Raw genomic sequence first — 10,344 nt, forward strand, 5'->3', positions numbered from 1 at the left:
GTTGTTGAAACTGTGGTTGGGATATTTGTGGTTGGAATTGTTGATCTTGAGGTTGCCCTTGCGGTTATTGAATAATCGGCGGCGGTTGAACTTGATTAACAACGACCGGTGGTTGTTGTTGAGCTTGTTGTTGAACTGGTGGTTGAGCTTGTTGTTGAATAACCGGCGGTGGTTGTTGTCGATTAAGCTCTTGTAACTGTTCCGGTTGATGCCATTGACCATAACCAAGATTTCCCTTATTTACCCTTTTGCTTCCATCACCTCCCATGTAGTAACCTTCCACTTCATACCCCTCAAATTCACTATCAAACCCATATCCGTATCCGTCACCATGTGTTCTTGAATGTTGCATAAAAGGTTGGGGTTGGTATTGGTAGCTTGATTGTGATTGTTGAAAGGGTGGTGGTTGATATTGTTGAGATGATGATGACGCACAAAGTTAAGAAAAAGGTTGGTAATAGGTGGTAATGTTGATGATGTTGAGTAGGTGTAATGAGCAGTGATGGGTTCGGTTTTGTGAGGTGGCAATTCACTTGATGCTGTGGGTATATTAGTAGTGATCGGTGGAGGTGGATTTGGTGGAGGTGTAGTCGGGATTGTTTGACCTGAAGTGGGAACTGGTGAATCCATGTTGCTATTGGATGCAGTTGGAGAACCAAGAAGCTTGTTCTCTCTAAGTAAAACTTGGTTTCTTCGAAGTGTTCTTTCAATCTCGGGATCAATAACTAGCGGTGATGACCTGTTAGAGCTTCTAGTATGCATACACCTGTAGGTACCTGCACACTAACATAACCAACGTAAACCCGAAAATAACAAACAAAAACTACTAAATCTAACACACGTTGAGCACTACTCCCCGGCAACGGCGCCAAAATTTGACGTGAGGTCGAAGACTCACTCAAAAATAAACCGAATACAACTAGTTAGATAGCGGTAAGCGGGTATCGAACACAAGAAGTTTGTGAAAAATGCGTTACTGAGTAGCTATGAAATTTATCTAAATTAAACTAAGTGCAAAAATAAATTCAAAGAGTTGGTTGTTTGGTTTTGATTAATAAAAATAGCTAAAGCAATAAACGAGTTTTAATCAATATGCGAAAATATGCCTTCCCTCGATTTCAGGTTTCCATGAATGTTACGGTTAATGTTTAACTGAGATGAACAATAGATAAAGTTCGTGTTTATGTAAACGATTACGATAATTGAAGATCAAGTACTTGGATTATACAACGCAAAGTAATCACTCAAAAACCAATTAGTTTATCCAACCCTAAATCCCTCCCGATAAATGTCGATTACCTAAAGCACCAACAACTGACAGTTTAGAACACAAAATCGATAAACTAACAATCTATCAACCAATACATAAACACTATAATAATGAAATCAATAAGATCAAATATTATCTTAGAAATTGTCTAAACATTCAACCAAACAAACATAATAAACCTTACAATCCGAGGGAAAACACAAAGGGATTTAGCCGAGCATGATTCAGTTCATCATTCCTTCAATTAAAGTTTGTATATGAATCAAAACGAGTCTCTAATGATTACCACACTCAAAATAATGTTCTTGTACTCCAAAATCGCCTCTAGGTTGCTCTAGGATGAAAAGATATGATAATAATGTGAAAAGCCGTCCAAAATACAATCATATATGGCAGTTACAAATTGCAGCGACGCCCCCACCGTAAGCTACGGTGGCCACCGTAGCTTACGGTGGCTTTACAAAAACTGACGGTGGATAACAACTGCCTTACGGCAGTTGTTTGTCTTCAGAGTCCACCGTAGCTTACGGTGGCTACCGTAAGCTACGATGGCTTTCACCAAAAAATATTTTTCTTGTTTTTGCCATAACTTCCTCGTTCTAAGTCCGTTTTCTTCACCGTTTTCGCACACACTCTCGTAATTCCATCTTCTATCTTCTCATACCTGCCATTATACGAGTAAACGTAGTTATCTAATTCAACAAGATAAACCGAATAAACGCATGATTATTAACGAACTTAAACCACTTAAGGGTTGTCCTATGGACCACCCGTCAATAACAAAAACAATAATAATGATAATAATAATAATAATAATGACTTTTAAGAATACTTATACTAACTAAAAATTTTCCAATTTAGCGATTCCCAAATCCGTTATAAACCCATTTCTTTGTGTCTTGTGCGTATCTCGTTTAAGTATTTATTTCATTTACGCTTGAATAATTAAGACAAATTGACGGGACTTTTCACGTGATCAACTAGTTGCTCTAATCATTACTATCTCCTCGTTATCGTATTTCCCATTCCATGTGAGTTTTTCATAACCCCATTTTAACGCTTTAAATATTTTTGGGGTGTAGTATGTCACAGGTTTTATTTCGTTAGTTATGTGCTTGTTTATAAACCGATTCACAATTATCGTACACGCTAATACTATTCTTGCTTATTGTTTTTGATTGTACGTGAACTTGCTTGCAACGTGTTTACTATTCTTATGGTGAATGTTATGCAAACGCATATACATAGTGAGAGGGTCCGACGGGATGTACCCACGCCGTCTAACGTTACGACTTTGGTTGTTCGTAAGGTGGCTCTCAATTCCCCTATTATTGCGGCCTCGGCTAAAGGAACGTGATGACATCATTAATTGATTTCATTTACTTTACCTGGAGTATTTATTGCAATACAAACATTGAATTAGGCCTTATATGTGTGTGTGTGTGTATCTATACGCAAAAAAAACTTATAAAACTCACCAACTTAATTGTTGACAAGTATATAATTTTCAACGTGCTACAGGTTGAATCGATGGCGTGCTAAGGATGAAGATCATTAGTTTACCTTAGGTTATTTGAATAAAGAACTTATTTATTGTTTTGATGAAATGATTTTTCTTTTTATTTATGAATAATTGTGTACTTGTTACGTTATGAAATGAAATATAATTCTTAACGCTTTAATAGTGTTACGAGCTATAAGTGATCGGTACGTTACACCCGGGCGTATTCCGCTTAAAGTTAGGGTGTTACATGTATGACTAAACGTCAGAACTTCCAAACAATCTGTAAAATCAATTGTTAAAATTATTATTCGTTTTGATTCTATACATGTCTTAATAGGGTTTTGAAAACTTTAGAAAGTCATGCTAATCTAAAAATGTGTCGGGATATCCCCAAAACATCAAATATCGCGACTACCCGCTAGTTTGTGAGCTAGATTGACCATTTAGTGCTTATGTCAAATTTAGGTTTGGTTTAAACTTGTTTAAAACCAAGGTTTTGATCCCAAAATAATTTCCAATTACTAATTTGTTATAAAAATCATTTAGGTGAAAACCCCCTTAAAAATAGCCCAATTTTACACATAATTCGGTTCATGGTGTCGATTTTCAGTTAAAACGGGTCAAATAATGGTATATAATCTTTGCAAAGAAAGTGATGTGTGAAATTGCATAAGAAATCAATAAAAAAATCGCCCACAATTTAAATTTTAAAATGGAAAAACTAAACCACGCTTCACACTAAGGAAAGTTTACCGACAGTAAAGTAGCACAAGAATATATGTGCGATCCAAAAATACGAACGAAAATTGTTTATGGTTTTATGATTCTCGCTCCCACACTTAAGTTGTAAATTGTCTCTAATATACATCAACAAATTAGAACAAGAGAAAGAAATTGTGGTACTTCCCTGATTAGCGAGGCAAATAGAGTGTGGCGCGAAAAGAAGTGATTTCAGGCTTATTAAAATGCCATAACCACCATGTTGAACATCCCAGAATCTATCTGCCATACCTAACAAAAAGATATGATGAGATTCTGTTTAACGAGTATAAAACGACCAAGCATATTCATAAAGATAAATACTTACATGACCATAGTACAAACCATAATAGCATACCCAAATACATCACAAAAAATATTTATAAGGTGTCGAACATGAGCACCCTAAGTGACATTAGATTTACTTATAAACAAAGTTTTAAATATCATAGTTAATTAAAACTTTGAAGGACACGTTAATACCAATCATTCACAAACATAAAACCATTCAATTTATTCAAAGCATAACGAAGTTGTTGTTTTAAGGCTGAGGGGTGCGGAGCGCGAGAAAGGGCGCAAGAGGCGAGACGCTCGCGCCCCGGGGCGCGAGGACCACACCACCGAGGCGCGAGAGGGGCGCGAAAGGGGCGCGAGCGTGGAAAAAGAGGCAGGCGCGGGTGGGGTAGCGGCTGGGGGGAGCGTGAAAGAGGTCTGGGAATGCGTGAAAAGAGCCGTTGGGCTCGTTTTTTATTAAAAAAAAAAATTTATTTACTCTATATAATAACATACATTGCAACCAATATCAAACCAAACCAACACCCGATTTTTTCTCTATATTCAACCTATATCAAACCCAAACCAACACCAATATCACATACCAATATCACATACCACACCCAAAACCCAAAATCACCCCATCTTCCAAACCTTTTTTTAAAAACATGGCTGGAAATTGGTACCCAATATCACATACCAATATCACATACCAATATCACATTGCAACCTTTTTTTAAAAACAAAAGGAACGTATCCGGAAGAGGTTGATCGAAGAAGACGAAGCCGAATAATAAGAATAATGTTTTTCTTTAGTACTTTAATTTTTTTTTATATATTAATGTGTTTTTTTAATTAATGTGTGTTTTTTTAAATAATTTCTTGTTTTTTTAATACATTTATAAAAAAATAAAAAAATAAACCGCTCGCGCGCCCTCTCGCGCCCCTCCACACCATGGCCCGGGGCGCTATCACCACTACCAACACCCATCTTATCAAGTTTCTCTCTCTGCCACACGTCACAATATTATTGGCTGGCGCCCCCACTCACGCCCCCTCTCGCGCCCCCCACACCCCTCAGCCTAACCTTTCAAAACATAAATGATTATTCTTAGCTAGAAAAAGTCATGTACTTTTTATTGGGTACGGAGAAAAAAAAGGAGTTTCTCTCTCCTGAATATTAAAGATTTTTCATAAAAGTCAAAAGACATCGGGACATGCGCTTCGGTTTATCTCTCCGCTTTTATATTAATACGACTAGTAAATGTAACAAACCAAAATTGGAATTTAGGACACATGTAACAAATGCAAATGATTTTATCTCTCCACCTTTACATAAGCAAGCGTATTTTACATGGTTTACATATTTTACAGCCAGCAAAAGGCATACATTTCATATGTAAGACAAATGTAAAACTGATGTAACAAGAATGCAAAACGAATGTAACTAATAAACATGAGAACGTGAGAACATACAAACAACTTTTTATTACTGATGGTACAAAACTTTATAATTTTGAAACTTCCACCATTAAAGAACACGCTTAGTCAATTAGCCAATGATCATTAGTTATTGTTAGTAGATATGTAAAACCATGCAATGTTTCGAGCCTAAGAGCACCTTTATTCACAACCCTTGAGTTGCGTTTTCCACTAAATGATAAAAAAAATTGAGAATCATTTTAATTTCATAAACTGTTCGTGCAATCGACCAGCTGTGTCAAACACCCCAACCCCATTTCCGATTCACTGCCACATGGCAATTTCCTAGTGGCCTACAAATTAAATTTCTTTTTTAAATTTAAACAAATAATTTTACTTGTATTTTGATTTTTGTTAATAACCTTATATTACTTCCTCCGTCCCTTTGAAAGTGTCTACATTTTCATTTTAGTTTGTCCCATTGCAATTGTCCACTTTTAAAATTTATTAATTAATTTCCAAGTTTACCCTTGCACAAATACAATCATTGAAACTTTTAAAATTTTTCTTTTTATATATGTAAAGGGCATTATAGTCATTTGTTAAGCAAAAAGTACTATAATTCAAAGTTTCTTAAAATTTATGTTTTTCAAACATGACACTTGTTATGGGACGGATGGAGTATTTAACTTTAAAAAATCATCTAAAAATACGGCTTGTTAAGGTTATTATTCTATTTTTATTTGTTAATCATTTGACATAAATTTTATTTACAACGAAGTACTTTAAAAAAAATACTTACTTTCTTTATAATTAGAAATAACCATCTAGTATATTTAAAAATCAAGTATTTATAAATTTTATTGAAAATGTAGTTCTTTTAAAAAATATGTTTAGTTTAACTTCTTTTCATTTTAATATATTTTTAAACTTAAATAATAATGCTTAATTAGTTATTGAAAATAATTCAAAATACTATTATTAGCTAGGACTTGGCAAAGGTTTATTATCGAGTGCCAACATTCGTGTTTTTGGATACGATGTTCGGACTTACATTACTGTGCTACTTTACTATCTGTAAATTTTCTCAACTGTGAAGCGTGGTTTAGTTTTTTCCATTTTAAAACTTAAATTGTGGATGGTTTTTTTTAATTGATTTCATATAGTATTTCACAAATCATTTCCTTTGCAAAGATTAGTTACCATTACTTGATCTGTTTTAACTGAATTATAATGTAAAATTAAGTTATCTTTTTAAGGGCTTTTCACGTAAATGATATGTATGTATAACAAATTAGTAATTGAAAATTATATTGGGATCAAAACCTTAGTTTTAAACAAGTTCAAACAAAACCTAAATATGACTGAAACACTAAACGGACAATCTAATGCACAAACGTAGTCGGGGTATTTGAGGTGTTGGCGGTATCCTGACGCATTTTTAGATTAGCAGGACTGTTTAAAGTTTCAAAACCCTAATAAGACCTATATAATATCTAAACAAATAATAATTTTAATAATCGATTTTACGGCCTGTCTAACGTTAAGTCATACATATATCGACCGTCTGATCATGTGAGGGCCGTCTAAAGGTTCTTTAGAATATTTTAATCAAATTGATTAGATGGTCCGTTTAATCAGAAGCTCATTTTCATACGATCCATAAGACAACTCAAAAATCAAAACTTGCCACTTTTAATAGTTTTGAAAGGCTTAGGATCCTTATACACCATTTTAATATTTTAATATTTTAGATTATCATACACCATTTTAGATTATCATACACCATTTTTTGCCTATACGACTCATATAGTGGCGCGTATAGGCCTATACGGTCGTATAGGCCTGTACGGGCCGTATATACAATTGTTTGTAAAAATATATGTGATGACCATATATTTAAGTGATTTATGACTTTAGCATCCAATATTTATGTAGCCACATCCGGACTTGCACCACATTTTTAGGCGCTCTCCATTTCAACCCTTTCATGTTTTGTTTCGCTTATATATGTTTTATACTGAAAGGTTGAATAATAAAATAAAATAAATTGTCTAGTAAAAAATTACATATCATACTTGGTTAAGTAATTTATAGTTATACCTCGAGATTCTTCATTTAAGATTATATTATGTTACACCTTACAATAGGCTATACATAATAATCAATCAATGATTAAGCAAACAACAGAACATTAGCCCATTTTAAAAATCCGTCCCTGAATGTGGATGTGTCAAATGAATACGCTGCAAGCAATGGACATGGTAAAATAAAAAGGGAAGCAAGATTGAAGCAAAATGTAGTCTATATCCAAATGCTAGAAAAAGGTTGACAAAGCTTGTACATAGAAAAGAGCACAAACTCTAAAGCATGTAAATATGTAATCAATTTAAACTTCAAACATGCATGTAATCATATTTTCAAAGTAATACCGTAACATTTTGTAATATCTAAATTTCATTGCAATTACGGGTACAGATTACTAGTTATCCTTATTTCTATAGTTAAATGGAAGTTTAAAAGATGTATACAAATTAGTTTTGCTATGTACATATGTACTCATCCTCGTATAAACCAATTACCTAGAGATCCCGTGCAGTAGAAAGAACAAAAAAGAATTTATTGTAAAAATATATTCTTATTTCCTTTTTCAGATTTTAAGTTTGTCATTTAAATTTATTCTCGTGTAACCTTAAATCCGACAATATATTCCTTCTTTTGTTATAATAAAAGAGATAATTATAATCGTTTTCCTTTCCTTTTGTTTTAAGTTTATCTGCTGTCTCATTCCTTTTATATACGTAAATTAAGAAGAGAGACACAAAAGATAATTACATTATAATCTTATTTCGACACAAAAGATAATTACACTAAAATCTTATTTTTCAAGTCTATCTGCTGCTACTGCTTCGGCATCATGTATTTAAACCCACGGTCAACAGCTTCAAAACCACACCAAAGCCTTATCAAGCAAATAAACAACAATTATATATAATGGCTCTTCCTAGTTACCTCCTTGTTTTGTTTCTGCTAATTTTCCTCCATGCCCAACAATGTCCCGCCGCGGGTGGATCGTGGTCCGTCCTGTTGCCAAGCATAGGCATCTCTGCCATGCACATGCAACTCCTTCCCAACGATCGCGTGGTCATGTATGACCGCACTGATTTTGGAACTTCAAATATCTCTCTTCCAGCAGGCAAATGCCGTCCCAACTCAACAGCGCATTATGTGGAGTACGCAGTGGCGGATCCAGGAATTTTTTTTAGGTGGTTCCTACGCGTCTTCTATATATCCGTACACTATTATTTCGAAACTCGGGAACCACCCGTTTGTATGCTGGATCCGCCAATGGGAGTACGGTGTTGCATCAAATACTGTACGCCCACTCATGGTGCTGTCTAACGTGTGGTGTTCATCAGGGTCTTTAATGCCGGATTGAAGACTAGTCCAAACTGGCGGCAACGATGATGGTGAGCGTGTCGTCCGAACTTATAAATCATGTGATTCATGTGATTGGCAAGAGAAGCCAAACGGCTTGAATGAACACAGATGGTATGCATCCAATCATATGCTGCCTGATGGTAGGCAAATCATCATTGGTGGCCGTCGAGCATTTAACTATGAGTTCTTTCCCAAGAAATCCGCAGCTGAGCTCGCTGTTGGTTTGCCCTTTCTGGTCGAAACAAATAACCCTGGAGTAGAGAATAATCTATATCAATTTGTGTTTCTCTATCCTGATGGTAACCTCTTTATCTTTGCTAATAATCGTGCTATTTTATTCGACTACTCCAAGCGCCTAGTTCTCAAGAGATACCCAACAATGCCTGGTGGTCAACCAAGGAATTACCCAAGTACAGGATCTGCCGTTGTACTCCCTTTGCGGTTAAAAGGAGAGACCGTAAACGAGTTTGAAGTATTAGTTTGTGGGGGTGCACCACAGGGTGCGTTCCGTAATGCACATAAGGGGATATTTGATGGAGCCTTGGATACTTGTGGGCGAATCAAAATATCCGACCCTAACCCTCAATGGTTCATGGAGACCATGCCTCTTGCTCGTGTCATAGGTGACATGTTATTGTTACCTAATGGCCATGTTTTGATCATCAATGGAGCATCTGCAGGAATAGACGGGTGGGAACTTGCGAGGAACCCGGTTCTAAGAACCCGGTTCTAAGCCCTGTAACATACCGACCAGACAACCAAGCAGGGTCCCGATTCGAAATTCAAAATCCAAGCACCAAACCTAGAGTTTACCATTCCACAGCGGTTCTGTTACGGGATGGGCGCATTCTTGTTGGTGGAAGTAACCCACATGAAAAATTCGAATTCACAAACGTCCTTTACCCAACTGAGCTCAGTCTGGAGGCGTTCTCTCCTTCTTACATGGACACGAACTCTCGTCCGAGAATAATCTTGCCCGCAGCAAACAATAATATTCAATATGGCCAACAATTGGATATCGTGTTCACTGTTACAGGCGTTGTGGATCCAAGCTCGGTATTAGTGACAATGGTGGCACCGTCATTTAACACGCATTCTTTTTCGATGAATCAAAGACTCCTCATACTGACAGTGCAGGAATGGCTAATTTCAAGATTGTTGGGGGGTCAAGATACCAAGTTGCTGTGAAAGCTCCACCCTCTGCTAACATTGCGCCGGCTGGGAATTATCTTTTGTTTGTGGCTCATAAAGAGATCCCAAGTCCTGGTATTTGGGTTCATAGACAGTGAAAAAGTTTTAAATTTCCATGCTTACTTATTTATTTCCTTCAACTATAAACTCTATGGTTGTTTGATTAAATAATAAAATGCTTCGATCAGTGAAGAAACACTAGGCGATCCCGAGTAGATTATGGATAATCTGGGGGTTAAGTAATGTTTCCCACGAGGGTTAGGTCCGGCAAAGAAGGATGTTCTTCTGATGACCTGCAAAACAGACACCGTGAGCTCGTCACTGAGAAGGGGGGGTTCCTCCTTGTGACCACCCTCCGGCGTGAGAATCAGACTAGATTGCTCTGAATATAAGTGTATATTGAGAGAAATAGCTAGTGAAGGTAAGATACCAGATGATGACACCGTTCCAAGGTGTTGGAGTATTTATAGCCGAAGGTAGGTTT

At 36.1% G+C, this 10,344-nt stretch overlaps 1 pseudogene; it reads left to right on the forward strand.

Moving 5' to 3' along the window:
- The first annotated feature begins 7,982 nt into the window (after positions 1–7,982).
- On the forward strand, positions 7,983–9,958 carry LOC143595229 (aldehyde oxidase GLOX1-like; annotated as a pseudogene).
- Positions 9,959–10,344: the final 386 nt, after the last annotated feature.

This window comes from Bidens hawaiensis, unplaced genomic scaffold (genome assembly GCF_021521415.1).
Source record: "Bidens hawaiensis isolate Kalapana, Puna unplaced genomic scaffold, B.hawaiensis_p1.1 tig00044813_1, whole genome shotgun sequence".
In the NCBI taxonomy this organism is placed as follows: domain Eukaryota; kingdom Viridiplantae; phylum Streptophyta; class Magnoliopsida; order Asterales; family Asteraceae; genus Bidens; species Bidens hawaiensis.